This window comes from Amblyraja radiata, chromosome 16 (assembly GCF_010909765.2).
Source record: "Amblyraja radiata isolate CabotCenter1 chromosome 16, sAmbRad1.1.pri, whole genome shotgun sequence".
Classification (NCBI taxonomy): Eukaryota; Metazoa; Chordata; class Chondrichthyes; order Rajiformes; family Rajidae; genus Amblyraja; species Amblyraja radiata.
The window spans coordinates 6,694,130-6,716,414 of NC_045971.1; the positions used below are offsets into that span (position 1 = coordinate 6,694,130).

The 22,285-nt window shown below is 44.1% G+C and overlaps 1 protein-coding gene, 1 long non-coding RNA gene and 1 pseudogene across 3 annotated transcripts in view; all 3 read left to right on the plus strand.

The window, feature by feature from the left end:
- LOC116981836 (RNA-binding protein 25-like) overlaps positions 1–22,285 on the plus strand; it is a 582,493-nt gene that overhangs the window by 547,398 nt on the left and 12,810 nt on the right. The gene's annotated exons all lie outside the window — the stretch shown is intronic.
- LOC116981842 overlaps positions 1–22,285 on the plus strand; it is a 557,782-nt gene that overhangs the window by 531,273 nt on the left and 4,224 nt on the right. The gene's annotated exons all lie outside the window — the stretch shown is intronic.
- LOC116981838 lies at positions 43–21,154 on the plus strand (annotated as a pseudogene).

Consider the following 22,285-nt stretch of genomic DNA (forward strand, 5'->3'; position numbering starts at 1 on the left):
ACGAAATGCACGACTAAAAAGGGAGAATAGTTATGCTGATGTTGGTCAAATGACCAATGTTTGCCCTCATTGTGGAGAGTACCGCTTCTCGAGAGAAACAACCAACTTTTGCTGCATGAAGGGTAAGGTCAACATTGCTCCTCTGAAGACCTCCCTAATGCACTCATTAATTTGTATACAGGTGACACACCACAAGCATATGAGTTCAGAAAGAATATTAGACAATACAACATTGAAGAAAGAACTGCAGATGCTGGAAAAATCAAAGGTAGACAAAAATGTTGGAGAAACTCCGCCATAGCGGAGCCGGTCCTCACCCTCAGCCTCTATTGAGAGAAAGAATAGGCGGTGTTTAGGGGTGAGACCCTTCTTCAGACTGATGTCGGGGGGAGGGGAAGAAAGGAAGATCGGAGACAGTAGGCTTGTGGAGAGCTGGGAAGGGGGGGAGGGTAGGGGAAAGCAAGGACTATCTGAAATTAGAGAACTCAATGTTCATACCACTGGGGTCTAACCTACACAAGCGAAATATGTGGTGCTGTTCCTCCAATTTGCGCTGGGCCTCACTGGCAATGGAGGATGCCCAGGACAAGAAAGGTCAGCTTCTCGCTGTACTTCGATAAACGTGACAATAATTAACTAAACTAGATCGCACATCAGGTAGGTCGCTGTGATGTGAACCAAGGATCAGAACTTGCAAATTGTGTCAGTTGTACACATGTAACTCCCTAGGGCATAGTCTGTGCCCTATCATCGAAACCATAGAAAATAGGTGCAGGAGTAGGCCATTCGGCCCTTCGAGCCTGCCCGCCATTCAATATGCTCATGGCTGATCATCAACTCAGTATCCTGTACCTGCCTTCTCTCCATACCCCCTGATACCCTTTAGCCACAAGGGCCACATCTAACTCCCGCTTAAATATAGCCAATGACTGGCCTCAACTACTTCTGTGGCAGAGAATTCCAGAGATTCCTATGTGAAAAAATGTTTTTTTCTCATTCTCGGTCCGAAATGATTTACCCCTTATCCGTTACTGTGGACCCCTTGTTCCTGGGACTTCCCCAACATCGGGAACAATCTTCCTGCATCTAGCCTGTCCAACCCCTTAAGAATTTTGTATCATGCCATTAAACAGTCAGAATCCTGGAGGATTCACACAAAATGCTGGAGTAACTCAGTGGGTCCGGCAGCATCTCTGGAGACCTTGTTTCAGACATCACCTGGAGGATTCTCTCCTTGAAAAGAAAGCTGTGGATTAATGTTCTGATCATTTCCAAATTCTAACTGCAGTTAAACTTTTCTTTCTAAACAGCCTCCACCTCGCTTCTCAATTTAAGACTGGACACCCATGGGAAAAAAGCAGAACAAGAAGGGAAGTGGAGGAGGTTCCGGAGGAGGAGAAGTTACATGGTGGAGAAAGTGCTGGGACAGGCGCACAGTGAACGGCAAGGTGGAGTACCTGCTCAAATTGGAAAGGATTCTTGCTGTGAGTATTCACGAACAGCAGATAGGCACAAAAAACTGGAGTAACTCAGCGGGATAGGCAGCATCTCTGGACAGAGAAGGGGTGACATTTTGGGTCATTTCTTCAGACCCGAAACGTCGCCCGTTCATTCTCTCCCGAGATTTGGCCCTGTTACGTGTTACTCCAGCTTTTTGTGTCTGTCTTCGGTTAAAACCAGCATCTGCCGTTCCTGCCTACACATTCACAACATCAGCCTGGTTTTGGCTCTTTTATTTCCACGCTGAGTGATCTTTCCAGTAGCAGGAAGCAGCGAGTGTAACAAATTTCCATTCAGAGTTATTGGTCAAGTGGAACTGGGTCAGGAATGAGTAGAAACAAGGAGCTGCAAGATGCTAGTTTACACCAAGATGCACACACAGTGCTGGAGTAACTCGACAGGTTCAGGCAGCATGTAGTGGCAGATTATACATCGTTCAAGGCATTTTTTCCTCTAGCCACTATGATTGAAGACAGGGGTAAGGAGATAGATTTTGTTATGCATGCGAGCTCTCCACGAGACATTCAAAGCCGTCCAAAGATAAATCTTCAAAACACAATCTCTTTAATTAATAGTTTGCTTTTATGTTGCACTAAAAACAGTAAGATATTCATCCCAACTTCTTCTTGTTTAAGTACATTTTAATCTTACTCGTAGTCAAACTCCATGGATGGTCAACACTCGTGCTATGGTCAAACTCCAGCATGGTCTAAGCTGTGCCTTCTCCCCCATGCTTCCTTCAACTAAAACTAACAACTACTCGTGCATCTGCGTGAAAATCTCAGCCGCAAACATGCCTCTGACTACGTAATAAATCCCACCCACATAATTATAGGCAGATAAAACTTAAAGGTAACTGGTTATAATTATAACATACTGAGTTAAGCTAAATGGCTACTACAAGCATCTCTGAACAGAAGGATAATTGCCATTTCGGGCCGGGACCCCTTTTTAGTGTGAAGTGTCCCGACCTGAAACGTCACCCATCCTTTTTCTCCAGAGATGGTAGTGGTTAATGTGTTGTGCAGTGTTCAAGAGTCTGATGGCTTGTGGGAAGAAGAAGCACAAACCAGAGGTTATTGTGAGATGCTCTCTTCCTCTTAGATCTTTAGCCCTGTACATCTATCTATGCAGTGCATTGAATTGCTAAGTCACTGGTCATGAGTGCTCATTTATTCTGTGGATGGATCAACAACATGTGTTATTGGACTGGAAGCTGTTCCAGTAGCTCACAGCTCAGCGGTTGCTGTTGATGAACTAAATGATTCAGGTCCAAGTGTCGGTATTCAGTGACTGGAATTATTTTGCAGTGATGACAACACGTGGGAGCCGGAGGAAAACCTGGACTGCCCTGACCTCATCGCAGAATTCCTGCAGTCCCAGAAAATAGCACACGATGGCTGGATTAAAACAGAGGGACCAAAGCGGGAAAGCAGGTGTCTAATACGGAAACAGAGGAAAATAAAAACAAGAAAGAAGAGGGAGGAGGTCAGTGAAGGTGCCGCCACAGCGGGTGACCAACACAACCTGTGGTCAGTCCCAGAGGAAGCTTTCTTGAGGGAGGAGCAGGTGAGGGGAATAGAAACATAGAAAATAGGTGCAGGGAGAAGACCATTCAGCCCTTTGAGCCAGCATCGCCATTCAATATGGCTGATCATCCAATTCAGCTACCCCGTTCCTGCTTTCTCCCCATATCCCTTTATTCCGTTAGCCCTAAGAGCGATATCTAACTCTCTCTTGAATACATCCAGTGAATTGGCCTCCACTGCCTTCTGTGGCAGAGAATTCCACAGACTCAAACTCTCTGGGTGAAAAGGTTTTCCTCATCTCAGTCCTAAATGCCGACCCCTTATTCTTAGATGGTGTAGATGAAGTCGAGGGAGCTTTCCTACAGTCTGGTGACCAGAGCTGCAGCCAAGGCTCCAAGTTGAACATTGTATGCTCTATGCAGCCAGTATGGAGGGACCCCGTCTCATGTATTGGCTTGTGTAGGAAAGAACTGCAGATGCTGGTTTACACCGAAGATAGAAACAAATGCTGGAGTAACTCAGCGGGACAGCAGCATCTGTGGTGAGAAGGAATGGTTGACGTTTTTGGGTCGAGACCCTTCTTCAGACTGGAGATGTTCTCAACCCGAAATGTTACCCATTCCTTCTCGCCAAAGATTCTGCCTGTCCCGCTGAGTTACTGCAGCGTTTTGTGTCTATCTTCCCTGTATTGGCTTGCCTGGATTCCGTGCTTGGGGAGGTGGTCAGATTGCCCATGCTCACCGATTCCCCCTTGTGCAAAGTACTATTGATACAGAGTCATTACATATCATAACATGTACTTTAATTAGATACATACAGAGACCATCAAAATGAATACTGTAGGCTCGGAGTCGTAAGTTGAACTAACTAGCATGCCCGAGGTGGTAGTGTGGAAACCTGACATGGATTATGGATCAGGTCAGCAGCAAAACCAGACACGGATCAAATCAGCAATACTGTTTGATCTGCACCCCCCTTCTTAGGCTTTTTGCCAAAGGGCAAACATAAAGCATGCAGACGTAATGTATATAAAGCTATAAAAGCAATGAAGATATAGTGCAAGTAATATAATTAACATCAAAAGTGTCTATTTCTGTTTTTTTAATAAATATTTTTATTAGAAGCATATACATATCATAACCAAACCACAATTTGTTTATCAATTACATATTAACACAGCTTCTATTTGTTTATTTTTTAATAGATTTTTTGAAAGATAGAGCTATAGAAAGACAGGAGGGAGGAAAAAGAGAAAAAATCAAATAAATTACCAATAACACATTTTGGAGATAGGAAAGTAGATTATAAAGTGTAATTATTCATCCAATCCTGGATTCAGTTTCAGTCAGGCTTCCGTGCCGGACTAATTTACCCTTTCAGAACATCAATAAAGAGACCATATTCTAGCAAATAATTCTGGTTTGTCAATTAAGACAAGTCTATTTTTTTCCAAGTGTAAGGTCTCAGACATCTCCATAATCAATTTTTAAAATTTCAAAATTTTTGTAACATTGCTACACATTAAAATGTTTAATTGTGTAGCAATGTTACAAAATTTTGAAATTTTAAAAAATCAAGTCTGCAATTTATCCCATCAGATAAAGCATAAAAATAAGTTTAATTTGACACCTAATTCACTTTCATATCTCAAGTATTAAAAACGTTATGGCCATTTTCATACTCGGAAATTAGCATCTTGTTCCCTATTGATTTTCTATGGACATAACAAAAAAGCTGTGATCGTGGACAGTCAAAAGCCCATAACTTTCTTAAAAATTAAGAGAACTGAATGAAATTTTCAGTTATCATAGATTGAAGCATTCTGAAACAAATATAAAATAATCTTACTTGGATAACCTGAAATTAAAGCATATAGTAGTTAGTTACCCATTTGTAGCTAATTCCAAACTTCAATTACTAGATCTAAACATCTATCCATTTCTTAAGAAAAGATTAACATTTTTAAATAGCCTAAGTGTCCAAATAATATTCACAAAGAATTCACAATAAAACATGATTTTTAAATATTTGACATTAATTTATAGGCCAAATGGAAGGAATTTAGTTCAATTGCTATAAATTAATGGCATTTAAATCAGCTTTCGAGTGGGGAATCCTGTGGAATGCGCTGGTTTAGAACGTTCACATTGCGGTAGATTTGTGCCCCCAAATGCCCAGAAAAATACTGCGGGATATAATGGGCCCCAAATTAGCTACTCGCAACATTAATTTTGTATAAAGGGATCTTAAGAAAGCCCTTTTTAAACGTAAAAATAAACACCTATCTTCCGTTGTCCCCTGTATGAGATCCGGCCCGTTGTCGGCGGTCGCGGGTTTAGAGGTTAATTTTTAACCTACTATATACAAGTAAATAAACCCCTTAAAACTAAAAATAGCTCAAGCGACGGAATCTCCCAACGATTTTCGTTAATAATTAACTAGGCTGAAACATCCTCGATTTGAACAGCCTAGGGAAAATCGCTGTTTTAAAACCCGCCCCCCTCTAAACGGCGCCAAAATCGCGCACACGGGCTAGGACAGATTTCAGCGACGCTTCAGGTACGTTTTACAACATACCTAAATTGTGGGGTTGTTGGGTTTTTCCAAAATTGTAATATTCATTTTTTCCCCAATTATAACCATAATCAAGGAAATTTATGTGGCTTGTTGTAAGTTTTAGGCTTTGTTCTGATATTCCTAATATTATTAGTTTTGTGTCAGGATCCAATTGGATATTAACAACTTCAGAAATAATTTTTAAAATATCCGTCCAGAAATATGAGTTAAATTAGCTTCTGAATATTGACATTGTCACAGATAGGAGAAATATTTGGAAAGATTCTATTTAATTTTGTTTTAGAATAGTGCAGTCTATGTAGTACTTTAAATGTATTAAAGAGTGTCTGGTCTTTAACGAGCATTGATGTTATGTTGTAGACTTTCATCCCATATATCTTTCATTATGGGTTGAGCTATTTCATTTTCCCATGTTTGTCTATATAATTCCGTCGATGGGACCTCACTATCTAAAAGAATATTATAAATGTGAGATATTAATTTATCTGTGTTAGGATGTTTATTCAAACATTCATCAAGGCTCCCTAGTTCTATATTCTTGTGTATGTGACTTAACATAATGTCTACGTTGTAAATATCTAAAAAACATTATTTGAAGGTAATCCAGAATTCTGTTGTAACTCCTGAAATGAAAGAAAAATACCTTTTCTGTAAAGACGTCCTGTGGCGTCAGCCTAAACACGGGCCACTCATGCTCGAACCCTCGTCAGGAGATATGAGGGCGGGCACGTGACGTCATGGGCTAGAGGGAGTGTCCTGGTACTTAAGGTCTCTCCACCGCGAGACCATGAGGAGTCGACAGGTAGCTGAGCCCGAGTGAACAACCTCGCTCAGCTACAGCAACATTGTATTATAGTTAGCGCACCACCTAACGTGTCACCACTGAATAAACGACTCTTTGAACCGGCCTGACATCTCACCTTTATTCACCACGTATGGTGCCGCTACACTGGTGACCCCCCGACTGTCCAATTGGAATTTGGACTCTCCTGAAGCACGCAGCCCTCGGGTGACCTGATGTCTGCAGCCGGCTGCCCAGTCCTGCAGAACGACGCTGCAAGCCAACCCCGGCCTGCAGTGAGGTATGCCGGCTCTTCCCCACCAGCTGCTGCTCACCGGAGCTGAGAAGCCGCCGCTGCTTCCGCTCTCCCCGCTCCCGGCAACGGGCAGGCCGCCTTGTGTGGACTGCCACCGAGCTCCCCCACAATGACCTGCCCGGAGCCGACCACCGGAGTGGAGAGGTATTACCAGCCGTCGCTGCTGCTGCACCAGCTGCTGCAGGAGCTGCGAGGGTAGCAGCTCCTGCCCACAGCAACGCCGACATGCCCGACGGCCCTTGGGAGCAGAGAGAGAGTAACTGCCGCTCTCCCGCTCCCGGCAACGGGCTAGGGCCGACACCCCTGCACCGCACCGGGCCTCCCCGCAGACACGGCTCCAGGCCCTGCCCCGGCCTCACCGCAACCTGCACCTCAACAGGCCTCGCCGCGGCCACAGCTCCACACCCTGCACCTCACCGGCAGACCCGGCACCGCAACAGGCCGGCCGCCGCCCATGGCCTAGCACACCGATAGGGTGGGCTTACCTGGGGTGCCTGCCGAAGACGCCCTTACCGGCATGGACTCTGAAGATCCCTGGCGCTGGCTGCCTGTCCGGCCCAGGGATTGAATCGCTGGTGAATGCCGCTTCAAGCCGGACAGGCAAAATGGCCGCCGCGGCCTCCTGAAGCAAGCGGCCGCACAACTACGAAAATGTACCTTTTCTGTAAAAGACGTCCTGTGGCGTCAGCCTAAACACGGGCCACTCATGCTCGATACCCTCATCAGGAGATACGAGGGCGGGCACGTGACATCATGGGCTAGGGGGAGTGTCTGGTACTTAAAGTCTCTCACCGTGAGACCTTGAGTCGACATGGTAGCTGAGCCCGAGTGAACAACCTCGCTCAGCTACAGCAACATCCTCTAGGGGCGCTGCACTGGCAGCAGCCTCTGCCTACAGCCTGTCTGTCATTTCTATCTTTTTTAAAATTTTCATTTAGTCCAAAGTCTGTTTTAGGGGGGAACTTTAACTTTTCTATGTGGGGGAGTGGGGCAGGGTAAGGGGACACCGTCTCCCAGTCTCTTCCTGGCGGGGACGCGACTATTTCCTCCGAGTCGCGTCCTCGTCTCCCACCTCGCGGCCTACCAGCTGGATCGGAGCGGCCTTTCCTGCCGGAACCGGACCAGGCTGCTACAGCGGCGGCGCAGCGCTGGAGTCACCGCGGAGCGGGCGATGCCTACCTGGGTCGCCGTTTGGAGCTCCGGAGCGTTGGGCCGTTGCTCCAACATCGTGGAGCTCTGGTGCGGAGAGCTTCCAACGCGGGCGGCGCTGAACAACATCGTGGAGTCCTGGGGTGCCTTGCAGAGGGTCCACAGCAGCAGTCTCCACCCGGCAGCGGCCTGCGGACTTTTGGAAGCCGCCGACTCCAGTAGGAGGGGGCCGACTGTGTCCACGCCGCTGAGAACGTCCCGCAGCCCCAACGTCGGACTTGTATCCCCCGGCGAGCGGTCCTGGACATCGGGCCGCCCGTAGCTGCAACTGCGGGCACGGGGAGGCCCTGACCACGGGAACAGTGGAGGAAGAGACTACGACTTTGGTGCCTTCCCACACAGTGGGATACTTTGATTCTGCTGTGTGGGGATGTTTTATGTTAAATTCTATAGTGTGTTGTGTTCTTTATTTTTATTGTATGGCTGTATGGGAATTTTATTTCACTGTGCCATCTGGCACATGTGACAATTAAATATATCTTGAATCTTGTATTATAGTTAGCGCACCACCTAATGTGTCACCACTGAATAAATGACTCTTTGAACCGGCCTGACGTCTCACCTTTATTCACCACGTATGGTGCCGCTACAGTCCCACTTTTTCATTCCATAATTTTTCCATTGTACAAACCTTTATCCAACACAGAAGGTTTAAATGAAGGATTATTTACAATGGGGAGAAGGAGTGATAAATTATCCAATTTTAAAGTCATTTTTAATTGTTTCCAAGTTCGTATACCACTATATATTATAGGATTTTCACTATAAGTTTTTAAATTCAGTTTTGTGGGAGCTAACAAAATCGAGCCAATTCAAAGGGTAATCAATCTTCCTTTTCCTCTTTAACCAACTTGGTTGTTGATCCATATCTTCCAACCAGAAGTTCATATTTTTAATATTAACTGCCCAAAATAAAATTAAAAATTTGGTAAAACTAATCCTCCATTCATCTTGGATTCACATAATTTGTTTACTTATTCTATGGTTCTTATAATCCCAAGTACAACTTGTAACAATAGAATCAACTTTAAAAAAAAATTTGGGGAGATATATCGGAATTGATTGAAAAAGGTACAGTAATTGTGGAAGGAAAATCATTTTTATGGCATTAATTCTACCGAGCATTGAGATAGGAAGTGTTTTCCAATACTGAATATTCTTATGCAGTTTATTAAGTAAAGGGAGAAATTTTAATTTAAATAAAGAAGTATATTTCTTAGTCACATAAATTCCTAGATATTTAAATTTTTGTAGACTATTTAAAAGGAGATTGTTGCAATGTATGTAGGTTAAGTTCCGTTATTGGCATAATTTCACTTTTGTTCCAATTAATTCTATATCCTGGAAAGTGAGCCAAATTGAGTTATAAGATTTAGCGAGCGAGTTTGAAATGCTAGTTTCTGGGTTTGTAGTGTATAGCAATACATCATCTGCGTATAAAGAAATTTTATTAACTATCTTTAGTATTATACCCATAGATTTCTGGATGGACTCTGTAACACTTTCTACCAGTGGTTCAATAGCTAAGGCGAATATCAATGGAGATAATGGGCATCCTTGTCTACAACCTGTAGATAAATTAAATTTGGGTGATAACATTTGATTTGTCATATTCTAGCTGTTGGGTTAGTATATAGGAGTTCAACCCATGTACAAAACTTCTTACCCAGTTGAAAATTTTCCATCACCGAAATATATGGGGCCATTCCACCTGATCAAATGCTTTTTCAGCATCTAAACGAGATGACTGCTAAATCTACATTAGCTATTCTATTTGAATATATAATGTTAAATAATCGTCAGATTATAAAATGAATAACGTTTTGGGATAAAACCTGTTTGATCGGGATGTATTAATTTATGAATCACTAAACTTAATCTATGGGCTAAAATTTTAGTTAATATCTTCTGATCAGTGTTTAAAAGAGCAATTGCTCTATATGAACCTGGATCCTCAAGGTCCTTATCCGTTTTTGGTATGTGTTATTGTTGATTCATTTAAAGTTTCTGTTGTGTAAAAGCGTAATTATATAATGTCTGTAGGCATGGAGAAATCAGATCATGAAATTTTTTATAAAATTCAGAGTTTAAGCCATCAGGGCCTGCGGCCTCTCCGTTTTTCAAAGATCTAATGGACTCTTCAATATATTTTACTGATATTTCAGCACCTAATAATTCCTTCTCTTTCAGATCTAAGCCTGTAAGATTACATTTCTGTAAAGATGTTTCCATTCTTGCAGGACACTCTGTCGTTTTGGTTGAATAAAGTGTTTGATAATATTGTAAAAATCTGTCATTGATATCCTTGGGCAATGTTAGTGTTTCTCCCGTATCTGATCTAATTTTATGAATTGTTTTTTCCCCATCCAGTTTACGAAGTTGACGAGCTAATAGTTTTTGTGGTTTATCACCAAATTCAAAATTGTAGTTGTTTAGTGTGTTGATAAAGTTTTATGATTTGATCTGAATATATTTGATTTAACTTTATTTAAGTGCAGCGATTTTATTATGTTTATCATAGAGGGGGCGGCCGCATTCGTATATCTAATTGCCTTATTTCCATTTCCAATACATGTTGTTTAGCACGATTCTTTTTATTATGAAAGGCTTGTGAGGAGATTAACGCTTCTCGTACAAATGCTTTGAATGTTTCCCAGAGAAGGGAGACAGATGTTTCAGGGCAGTCATTCGACTCGAAAAACATATTAATCTGTGTAATAAGATATTTGTGGCATGCTTTATCATTTAAAATTTGAGGGTTAAGTCTCCATTGTGTCTGCTTCTCGGTCATTCCATTTAGTTTAATCATGAATGTTAAAGGTGCATGATCTGAAATTATAATATTATGATATTTCGAATTATAAGTAAATGGGATGAGTTTAGAGTCTACTAAAAAGTAGTCTATTCTTGAATAAGTTTTATGTACCGGTGAGTAAAATGAATATTCTTGTCCAGATGGGTTTTCGATTCTCCAGACATCTTTGATGTTAGTAGTATTAATGTATGAATTTAATAATTCACTTGCCTATGATTTTATTTTCCTTTGTCTTGATGATCTATCTAGATAAGAATCTAATGTACAATTTAAGTCTCCACCAATTATCAAATTATGTTGTGTAAGTTCCGGAATAGTATTAAGTGTTTTCTTGAAAAACAATGGGCTGTCAAAATTTGGTCCATAAACGTTAAGAAGGATCACTTTTTAAAAATATAATTCACCCACCAGTATAATATATCTACCATCGATATCCGCAATAGTTGATATATGTTTAAAAGGTATACCCTTGCGGATTAGAATAGCAACCCCTCTAGACTTATGAGAGAATGAGGAGTGATACGTTTTGTCAATCCATTTTGCTTTCAATCTATGTTGCGCTTCATTTTTAAGGTGAGTTTCTTGAAGAAACATTATATCAGTGATATATTTGAGTGATTTTAAATGTGCTAATACTTTACCTCGCTTGATTGGTTCATTAATACCCTTTACGTTCCAACTACAGAATGTAATTCCTTCACCCCCAATTTTCATATTAACATCTTGCATCTTATAGGTAGGGTGGTCTATAAAGAGCAGATGGTTCAACACACTAAACCCGACATTCCACCCGAACACAGGATAGATGAATTTTAGATTTAATAAGTCTTCATCCCGAACATATCTCCTTAAAAAAAATGTATAATTGAATTTAATATTAAAGTTGTAATTAAATGAAGAGTAAAAAAAGTGGAAAAATAGATGGTTAGAAGAGTGCAAAGAAAAGGAAAAAAACTACATCTACAATCAGTGTTGTTAGTGATAGCCACACTAGTGTGGCTAACCATCTAAAGACTTCCGTAACCTTAAAAAAAAAATTAATACATGCTCCGTGCTTTAATAAAAAAAAGAACATTTCAATAAAACAATTTATAAAAGGGGAAGGGGGAAAAACATTTTTAGGTCCAAAGAATTTGTAATCCAGTAGTAGAAAATTAATATTCTCCTAAAATGTTTTAATCAAATATTAGTCAAATATTTAAAAAAACAAATTTTATTAATAAAATACCTAAATCAAACCTTATTTACAGTTCTTATTTATAACTAATTCTAAGTAAATATTGTTAATAATAGTAATAATTAGTACTAATGATAAGGGTTGTAAATCAATAGCAAGAAAACTTGCTCAAATATTATCAACTATCATTAGTCCTTAAGTATAACAATTTAAAGTTCCATTTGTTCTCTGCAAGGTAATGACATCATGGGGATAATGTTCAATCATCAGTCGAATTCTCAATATCCTGGGCGAACTCCAATGCCTTCTTGTAATCGGTGAAGAAATGTTCCTTCTGCTTGTCGGTGACTCTGTTTTGCAGGGTACATCTCAGATTTGGTATCTTCTTAAGGATTCCTCGTCTCATTGAAAAGCGTTCTCCTCCTAGCGACCTCTGCCGATAGTCTCTAAATAAGATATTTCTGTTGCCAGCAATTTTTTTTTATGATGTCATCCAAAATATGGTCACATTTCACCTTCAATATCAGTTGTCTTGGGGGGGGGGCGCTCGCACTTGGGCGAGGTCTCGGTGCTCTGTGTGCCCGGCTTTTGAACTAAATTTTAAACTTTTTGTAATAAGTCTGCAGCAAAGTCACGGAGGTTTTATTTCCCTCTTTGCCCTCTTTAACATCAACAATTCTTAGATTCTGGCGTTTCTGACGTCCCTCCAAGTCAATACATTTTTCAGTCACTTTATTCAATAAGTCTGTTAAACGCTTAGTCTCCGAGAGAATTATTTTTGTAGTTTCAGCACTTGCATCGGCAATTGACTCTAATTCAGTTATGGCTGCAGTGTGTTGATTTACTGTATCGATAATGGGATCCAACCTAGAGTTAAAGTTGTATTCCATCAAATTAATTTTAGCATTTACCTCTTCGATTTGTTGATTACATTTTTCAGACATTTCTTCCTTACAGGTACCTGTATACAATTCCTCATGAACAGAAGCAGTGATTTCTTCTTAAAAAAAATTCAATTCTTCTTTAAAATTCATTTCTTCTTTAAAATGTTCCAGTTCTTCTCTTATACTTACAGTTGCTCTTGAAATAAAAGTACGAAGGTCCTCCATTTCAACTTTTTTAGTCTTTGTCTTCTGGACCTGTTTTGAAGCTCAGCGTCCTGGGACGACGCTTAAATTGAGCCGAGGCTTCAGTCGGGCCTACTTCTTCCACCGGTGGTTTAGTCTTACCAGTTTTCCTTGCCTGTCCTTTTGGGGGAGTACGTTGTAACGACATTAAACCACCGGAGTCGCGGTCTGATGACGTCACTCACCCTCAATGCAGGCTGCCAGTGAGTTCTCTGCAGGTCAATCCCGTTTTTTCTCCCGTTTTTATTCGGATTTAGCGTGGAGCTAGCTGGCGCGTGCCTCTACTCCAGCATAACGCCACCGGAAGTCCCCAAAAGTGTATTTCTAATGTGTGCTGGGCGCTCGACCTCCTGGGATCACGGCATAAGGTGCCAGCCAGATACATGTGCTTACCCTGCTTGTAAGTGAGAGAGATATCATACTTCTGGAGCTGCAGCATCATTCTTTGCAGCCGCACAGGAGCAGCAGGTATAGGCTTGCTTAAAATGGTAACCAAAGGTTGGTGGTTGGTCTCAGCAGTAACAGCCTTGCCAAAAATGTAATCGTTGAATTTAACCCATGCAAAAACCACTGACAGTAATTCCTTCTTGATCTGAGCATACTTCATCTCCGTGTCCGTCATCGTTCTGGAAGCATAAGCAACAGGCTGCTCATCCTGCAGACATGCTGCACCGAGGCCGTACTGAGATGCATCACAGGTCAAAGTGACAGGTTTATTGACATTGTTAGAAGCCAGAGTAGGTAGACATGACATCTGACGGTTGAGTGTGTACAAAAGCATGCTGCTGCTGTTGATGCCATGTCCTGGCAGTATTCTTGTGAGTAAGCTGCTGCAAGGGACCCAAGATCTCGCTGAAGTTGGGAACGGATTTTACGAGGTAATTAACCATGCCTAGAAATCTCTGCACGCCTGCAATATTAGTGGATGTGGACATTTCGCTAACAGCCACAGTCTTGGACGGATCCGCCTTGAGACCATCAGCTGTGAAAATATGCCCCACGTAGCTCACCTTGTTAACACGGAACCAACATTTTTGGGGATACAGTTTTATGTTCACTTTCCTGGCACGCTCGAGTACCTTCTTCAAATACCTTCTTGCAATATATCCTTTATTGCTTTACTGTAGATGATAGTTAATTTTATAGCTTAATATACATATTGCTTCAGCATGCTTTAAGTTTGCCCTCTGGGCAAAAAGCCTAAGAAGAGGGATGTAAGTCAAACAGTTTTGCTGCTTTCACTTAGGTCAGGATCTGCAACATCTCCAGAAATGGTTTCGCCTCTTGCACCCATGGCAGACTTGACCAAAGGCAAGACACTTCTCTCTCTTAGCCAAGTGCTCACCACTACAGTTATTACATTCTTGAATAAAATGAGCCGCAGCATAATTAAACTGTCTCTGCCTTGTTAATACTTGACTGGGAGATAAGGCCTGAGCGCTCCAAAACTGACCTTGTAGTGCTATTTGCTGCTGCCTTCTTTGCCTTGGAAACGCAGCTAGCACGCTATTAACCCCATACTGGAATATATACTATACTCCCACGTTGGAATACTGTGCTTGGTTGAGCGTTTGAGGATTGCGACTTGACAGCTTGTAATTCTCACAGACTGCTACAAGTTCCATCCAGAGTTATTGCAGGGTCGCGGACGAGCTTTCTTAGCTTGTCATGAAGAAGACCACACACCAACCGGTCTCAAATAAACTCGTCTTTGAGATCGCCAATCTGCAAGTTCCTGCAGCTTTTTTTAGAACGCACACAAACGATTCAATAGTTTCACCCTCATTCTGGTATCTTGAAAAAAATTTCAAACGTTCGATGACTGGATTAGCTTGAGGGTCACACAATTGTCTAAACTTTCTCGAGACACTCCGGGTCATCTGGTGACTCAGTCGGGGTCACGATCGGCGCTCCACCATCGGTAGGTTGATGAGTTATTGCCTCAGCATACACAAACTATTGTGCTCGTTCATGAGCTTCATCTCCTGCGAGGTGAAGGAGCATGCTTGCACGGATCATTGCCGGCTTGTCATGAGCAGTTGCAGCAATGAACAAATCATACTGTCGCTCACCGCTGTCCGGTTCTGCTATCAAAAACAAGTGGGTCAGGTTTTCAGAAAGCTTCAGCCATGTCTGAGACTATGAAAAGCCTTGTAAATAACAGCTAAAGACAAATGGAAATCCCACTTCCGACAGCATGTGCAAAGTATTATTGATACAGTCATTATATATCATAACAAGTACTTAGAATACATGCAGAGACCATCAAAATGAGTACTGTAGGCTTGGAGTCGTAAGTTGAACTAATTAACATGGCTGCCCACATGCCCTAGATGGTGGTGTGGAAACCTGACGGATTATGGATCAAGTCAGCAGCAAAACCAGCCACGGATCAAATCAGCAATACTGTTTGATCTACACCCCTGCCCATTGAGTTCTCGTTTGTTTTTCTTGCAGCAGGAGAAGCTGAGAGGGTTTTCCCGAGGGCTGGAACCGGAGTGTATCATCGGGGCGACAGATTCAAGGGGGAAGCTAATGTTCCTCATGAAGTGGTGAGTTTGCAGCATTACAGTCGATCTCTGTCATACCTATAACCCTGCTGCGATGAAGTGATTGAGTGAGCTTGCTGTGTGGTGCGGGCTGGGGGGCGGATTATGCTGAACAAACGAGCAACCTGATGGTGACTGAACACAGTGTTTCCACTTTGAAGGAAATTACCCAAAATTTGGAAATGATGGCTGTCTTCGGGTAATTTTAGGGAAATTTAGTAATTTTGGGAATATCAGACCAGCACCAAGGCTCTTCACCATTCAATCCTCCAGCTCTTGAATTGTCCATGTCGCCCTCCCCATCACACACCTGGGTGGCCATCGATGATGGAACATAGAACAGCACAGGAACTGGCCCTTCAGCCCAAAATGTCTGTGCCCAACATGATGCCAAGATAAACTGATCCCATCTGCCTGGTATATTCTCTTTGGGACATTTGACAATAAAACACTCTGGACTCCTGACTAGATTCACACAGCGTGGAAACTTCCCTCGACGCAACTTGTCCACACCGGCCAACATCCCCTATCTACACCAGTTCCACCTGTCCGCGTTTGGCCCATATCCCTCTAAACCTGTCCTATCCATGTACCTGTCCAAATGTTTCTTAAACGTTGTGATAGTCCCTGCTTCAACTACCTCCTCCATGCAGCAGCTCATTCCACTCACCCAGGGCACGTTTGACATTGAGATGGGACGCAAATTAACCAATCCTGCGCTTTGTTTTATGGTCGGCAGGCAACAAGGACCCTGGGGTCATGGCTGCCTCCTCATTACATCAAAACAATAACAAGGTTTCCAAGGGATAAAAGTCATGCTAACCTTGCAGATTATTTTGTATTTCGATTGATTTATCTTTATAAGAACTGTTAAATGAAAATGATCAATAACAAATGTAGAGCTAGGGTTATGATTAGGGTTAGCGCAGTCAGTTAGTCAATCGGTTATTCAGTCGGTCGGTCGGCTGTGGAGGATCAGTCGAGCTGTCTGACCGTCGGTGGGTGGCATGAGTTGGGTCGGACTGCTGGTGGGTGGTAAGAGTGGTCGGTCGGGCCGCTGGTGGGTGGTGAGAGTGGACTGTCGGGTCGGGCCGCCGGTGGGTGCTGTGAGTGGTCGAACGGCCGGTGGGTGCTGCGAGTGGTCGGATGGTTGGTGGGGGCTGCGTGGTCGATCGGGCTGTCAGTAGGCCGGTGTTGCAGCGAGCGAGCGGGCAGACTGACGGAGCCGGCGCTATGGCGGTGCTGAAGGCAGCCCGTGCTGCGTTCAGGGCAGTGCTGCTCCCCACCATCATCACCATGATAATCCAGAAGGGCATGCTGGCCGAGGTGGACGTGCAGTGGGGCCACACATATGGAGCCACACATATGGAGCCCGCAGCTGGTCCCAATGCACCTCCAGCTCCAGCCGTGGCAGCTCTCGAAGGGGGTTGAGTTGGGGTGGGGCATTTTCCTGTCAGTGGAAGATGCCTTAGCCTTCCCCCAGCCTGGCACTTCCCCAGTCCCACTATAGCCGTGACCCCCACTCTGCCCACAGGCAGTCAGTGGGGTTCAGTAAACGGGGGAACCCACAAGAACTGCCCTCACGCATTAATTATGCTGGTTCAGGAGCCGGACCTCTGTGGCAGTCTCATTCAAATTACACACTCACATATTCAATATATAATTTTTATATTACGTAATTATGCATAATTATATTTGTTTACAATCATATTCACGTCATATATATATATATATCTATATTACTAAAACTATGTTCTTGACCGGTTTTGGCTTTCTGTGCTGCGATTTCCGAGAGAATGCCGCCACCTATGGCCGTCATTTTGGGCCACCTCTCTCAGAGCCCCCCTCCGCCGTATGTGTGCCGAGGATTTTTCCCGTCGATGAAATATGACAGATATTAATGTTTTTACTAAATTCCCCATTCTCTCTGCTGCCCCCGCTGGAGGCAGGGGAAGGGACTATAAAACCAGGAAGTGGTGTGCCTCAATCAGTCTCTGCAAGTGGTGTGCCTCAATCAGTCTCTGCAAGTGGTGTGCCTCAATCAGTCTCCGCAAGTGGTCTGCCTCAATCAGAGCTCTGAATGACACTCTCCCTCTCCCTCTCCCTCTCCGCCCTCTCCTCTCTCCCCTCTTTTTATCCCCCTCCATCCCCTCCCCCACCGTCCCTCCCCTAAACCCCCCTCCCCTCCACACACCCTTACTCCCTCCCCCTCCCTGCTCCCCACCTCTCCCCCGCCCCTCATCTCACCGCCCTCTCAGCACACCCCCTCTCTCTCTCTTCCCTCCTCCCCTCCATTAGCATGAGTGCGGGGGGGGGGGGGGGTAGTTAGTGTGTGTGATGCTGCATGCCGCCTCCCCCACAACCGCACGTTAAGGGAACAGACCCAACGGGTCTGCGCTTGGTCTAGTATATATATATATATGTGTGTGTGTGTGTATAAAGTAAAGTACAAAGTATCCTTTATTGTCATTCAGACATTTCAGTCCGATCGAAATTGCATACCTTGCAGTCATGACATAGAATAAAATAACAGAACACACACTTAACACAGTTTAACATCCACCACAGTGAGTCTACCAGACACCTCACTGTGATGGAAGGCAAAAGTCTTAAAGTCCTTATCTCTTCCCTCCTTGTTCTCCCTCTGCGTTGAGGCGATCCAGGCTTTCGATGTTGGGCCCCCCCGCCGGGTGATGGTAAGTCCCGTGGCCAAATCCGAGCTCCGCGAACGGGCCAGTTCAAACTCCGCGACCCGGGCCAGTCGAAGCTACCACCCTCTAGTCCAGCAGACGAAGCTGTTGTTGCGAGAGCTCCCGAGAATCAGTCACCAATCTGGGACCTGCGAGCTCCCAACGTTGTAGTCCACTGGGCCCGCGGCCGAGCCTCCGAAGTGGCCGCCGCTGCAACGTCACCACAGCCCTGAGTCGGCCAGCCCCGCGTTGGAAAGTCCTGGCTCTGCTTCCGGAGCTTTGAGGTCGGTCCCAGTTGGAGGCCGCCAGCTCCGCGATTAGGCCTTAGTGCACAATGAGACGGGGACGGGGGATACGACAAGAAAAGGTCGCATTCCCCCCTGAGAGAAGAGACTAAAAACATGTTTCTCCCACACCACCACACACACAAGTAAAATAAACTAAAACAACGACAAAAGAAAAAAAAAGAAAAGACAGACGGACTGCAGGTGAGCAGGGGCACCGCCGCCACTTCCGGTGTGTGTGTGTGTATATATATATATATATGTATACATATATATGTGTATATATATATATATATATATGTGCGTGTATGTATATGTGTATATATATATATGTGTATGTGGTATAACATATGGTTTAAATAGACCACAGCACGGAATTACTCCCATGGTGTAATATGGGCATTGGACACTAGTTGGCGCTTTTTCAATCTCATTTTCTAATTAGTTTAATTAATTAATGTGCAACTTTTGGTACTGATGAGTTATGACTTCCTTCTCAATTATATTTTATCTAAATCTGAAAAATTTCATGTAGTTCCAAGACATGGGTCACGAAAGTTAAATTCTAGACACATTTTTGATGCTGGCCCACAGCCTAATTGCTAACGACGGCCTCTGTTGCCCCGTGCAGGAAAAACTCGGACGAGGCAGACTTGGTGCCGGCAAAGGAGGCCAACGTCAAGTGCCCGCAGGTGGTCAAATCGTTTTACAAGGAGCGTCTAACGTGGCACTCCAATCCAACCAAGGTAGAGGAGAAGTAACGGAGCAGAGGGGCTCACACACCTCCCATTTACTACTTTACACGACGAGAAAATAATCCCGACATTTGCAGACATGGTTTTCAGTTGTACAGATGTAAAGTTCTCCGGGTGATACTTCTCTCAACTCCTCTCGGACCTGGTTTATTGCCTCTGACTGCCAGGGGCCGGGCAGGTTGTGTTTCAAATCCAGCATGACATTTTTAATTTCACTGTTTTATTTTTCTCCATGTTTTTGGGGGTAACAACTAATTGTAGAAGCCAATGAGTTGTAGATTAGTTGCCTTGGCTTATAGCATCGGGTTTGAGCCCGTGAAGGCAAAAGGAGTCTGCAGGTGCTGATTTAATTCACAGCCTCTTTTAGTGCACTGTTTTCATTGTGTGGCTGGGCCTGGGAGGGAGGGCGTTACGATGTGTGTGCGTGTCCAGCCACTGCTCTGCCACCTCCTCACTGCAACACCCTGGTACTCTACTGTGAGTTGATGAATGCCTGATCACAGGACCAATTGCTGTTCCAACCAACCTGTGGGAGGCTTGGTGGCCAACACTCCATCCTGCAGTGGTGTTTCCGTTCTGGTGAAAATTTGCTTCTGGTGGGCCCGCGCTGTTTACTTGGTAATGAGGAGGCAGAAGCACAGACAGTGGGTTAGGGCTTCATTCTGTAGTTACAATCCCAGGCTGCTAACGGCCTTCATCTGTTACTGGAGCCAGTCGGCACCACAGCCACACTGCTCTCTGCGACTTGCTTCACTCATTCTCTGCAGTCAATGGGCTTCTGCTTGTCAGTGCCTGGGCATGTGCCTCGCTCTGCAGCTATGTGAACGGGCAAGGTGAGTGAGTCAGTGTTTTAAGGTATTTGTCTCAATTGGAGTTTTACCTCTGGGCCCCCAGTCCCACGTGTTGATCTCTGCCTCTCCAGTGTTCTCTACTCGTTATGGTTAGGTTAGGGGCGGGTTGTGAATGTAGGTGATGCCCCGGTACTGCGTCTCCACCAGTGAGCTGGGAAATGCCGAGGCTGGGCACCAAACGTGGCACAGAGCGGGCAGAGGGAAGCGACACCAGAACAGGTACAGAGCTGGATATACACACACGCACACAGACACACGCACAATGCTGGCTGCTGCCCTCAACGACAGCAGCTTCTCATTCCATCCCGCAAAACCATTGCATCGTCAACGAGTGAGAAAACCACCTCCTCGTCCTCTTTAGTTCAATGTTCAGCCTACCCGGGAAGAGTATAGGCAACAAACACAGCGTGGGTTTATTGGTGTGTGTGTCTCCCTCCCTGGGGCAGCTGAGCCCAGTGTCAGTAGACAATGATGAGAGGGCATTCTGTCCCCCGTGGAAGCTGGAGAAACCTGCCTTGCCCACTATATACTCAGCCAAGCCAGTAACAGTCACAGGTCAAGCTAAAGGGAGTGCCCCTCTGCTCTCTGCAGGGTTGCCATAGTCTGCTCTGAACGGAAGCCACGCAAGGGGGAGTAGTTGTGTTTGACTTTTTCACGGGAGGAGTGTGGGCAGCATCTGATATAATCCACGTACTGTATGCGGGGGCCATGGAGGAGATTCCTCCAGCTGGCTGTCTCAGCCATCCATTGTTCTCACACACCTGGTATTGATTTTGACAGTTTATGTGTTATTGGAGTACTTTCATAGGTTTCATACATTGCAGCTCTTCTGTCAGACTTGCATTTAATCATCAAGTGTAGTCTTTTAGAGGGGAGATCTGGTTTTAAAGGATCTGTTTTTGTAGAATCCTTAGAGTATTGTGATACTGCACCTACACCCTGTGTGTCACTAAACATGCGAGCAAATATTGTGTAATAAAACCCAAAAAACAGCTTTGAATGTGTTCTACTCTTTACAAATGATCCACACTGGGTATGGGCGTGTTCACTTCTTTTTTAAACATCTTCTTTAAATGTTGCGCCTCTCACCTTATAGTTCTACCATCTACTCTTTGACATTTCCACCCTGGGTAAAAAAGGTTCTGACTGTCTACCCTGCCCCCTCATAATTTATATATACCTCTACCAGATCTCCCCCAGTGATTGAGATAAAACAATCCAGGTTTGTCCGATCTCTGCTTGTAGCTGGTCTCCAATGTCCAGTGTTTCCTGTTACTGCAGTCTTCATCTTTGTAACTCTTGATGTGGGGAGATGGAATGAGCAGAGAAGGAGCCATGGGTGATTCTGAGCTATGATGAGGGTTTAAAAAGCAGACAAGGACCCCCTCCCCCGCTGCTGGTTCTGGCTGTTAATTTGATGCCCAAAAAACACCTCAGGGGGTCAGGCAGCATCTGTGAGAATATTTCGCACCCTTTGCGCCAAAGTTAAGGGTGCAAAGTTACCCCTCACCCAAAGCCTGGTTTGCAATTTCCCAGTCACAGGGATGCATCATCCTTAGTCTGAGATGCTGAGGGTCTGAACTGGGAGGTGGTGGAGAGGATGGTGAGCTCTGGGGCAGTCAAGTACCATAAGTAAGTTTATTGGCCAAGTATTCACATACAAGGTGCTCCGCCCACAAGTAACAACGTGACATACAGTGACAGTTACGAATGACTAAAAACACTAAACAATAATAAAACATTAATGCTAAAACACCATTGATCAAGCATGTGAACCATAGACCAACCAATTATGTTCGATTAAGGGTCCCGACCCAAAACGTCACCTATCCGTGTTCTCCAGAGATGCAGCCTGACCCGCTGAGTTACTCCAGCACTCTTGTGTCCCATGTTAGTTCAATGAATGTTTGTCTCAGATGCAGATTAATCTGCAATGTTTCCTGTTGTAAACAAAAGCTGAATATTTTAACTGTGGAGATAGATATTTCTCTGCTATGTGGGAGGATGACCGGTTGCCATGATAGAAATGTGGAGCTGAGGTTACAATCAAAATGGTTGTAATCTTATTCAATGGCATTTAATCTTATTATCGGGTGGCAGGTGAGTAATTTATTCCTTGGAGCAC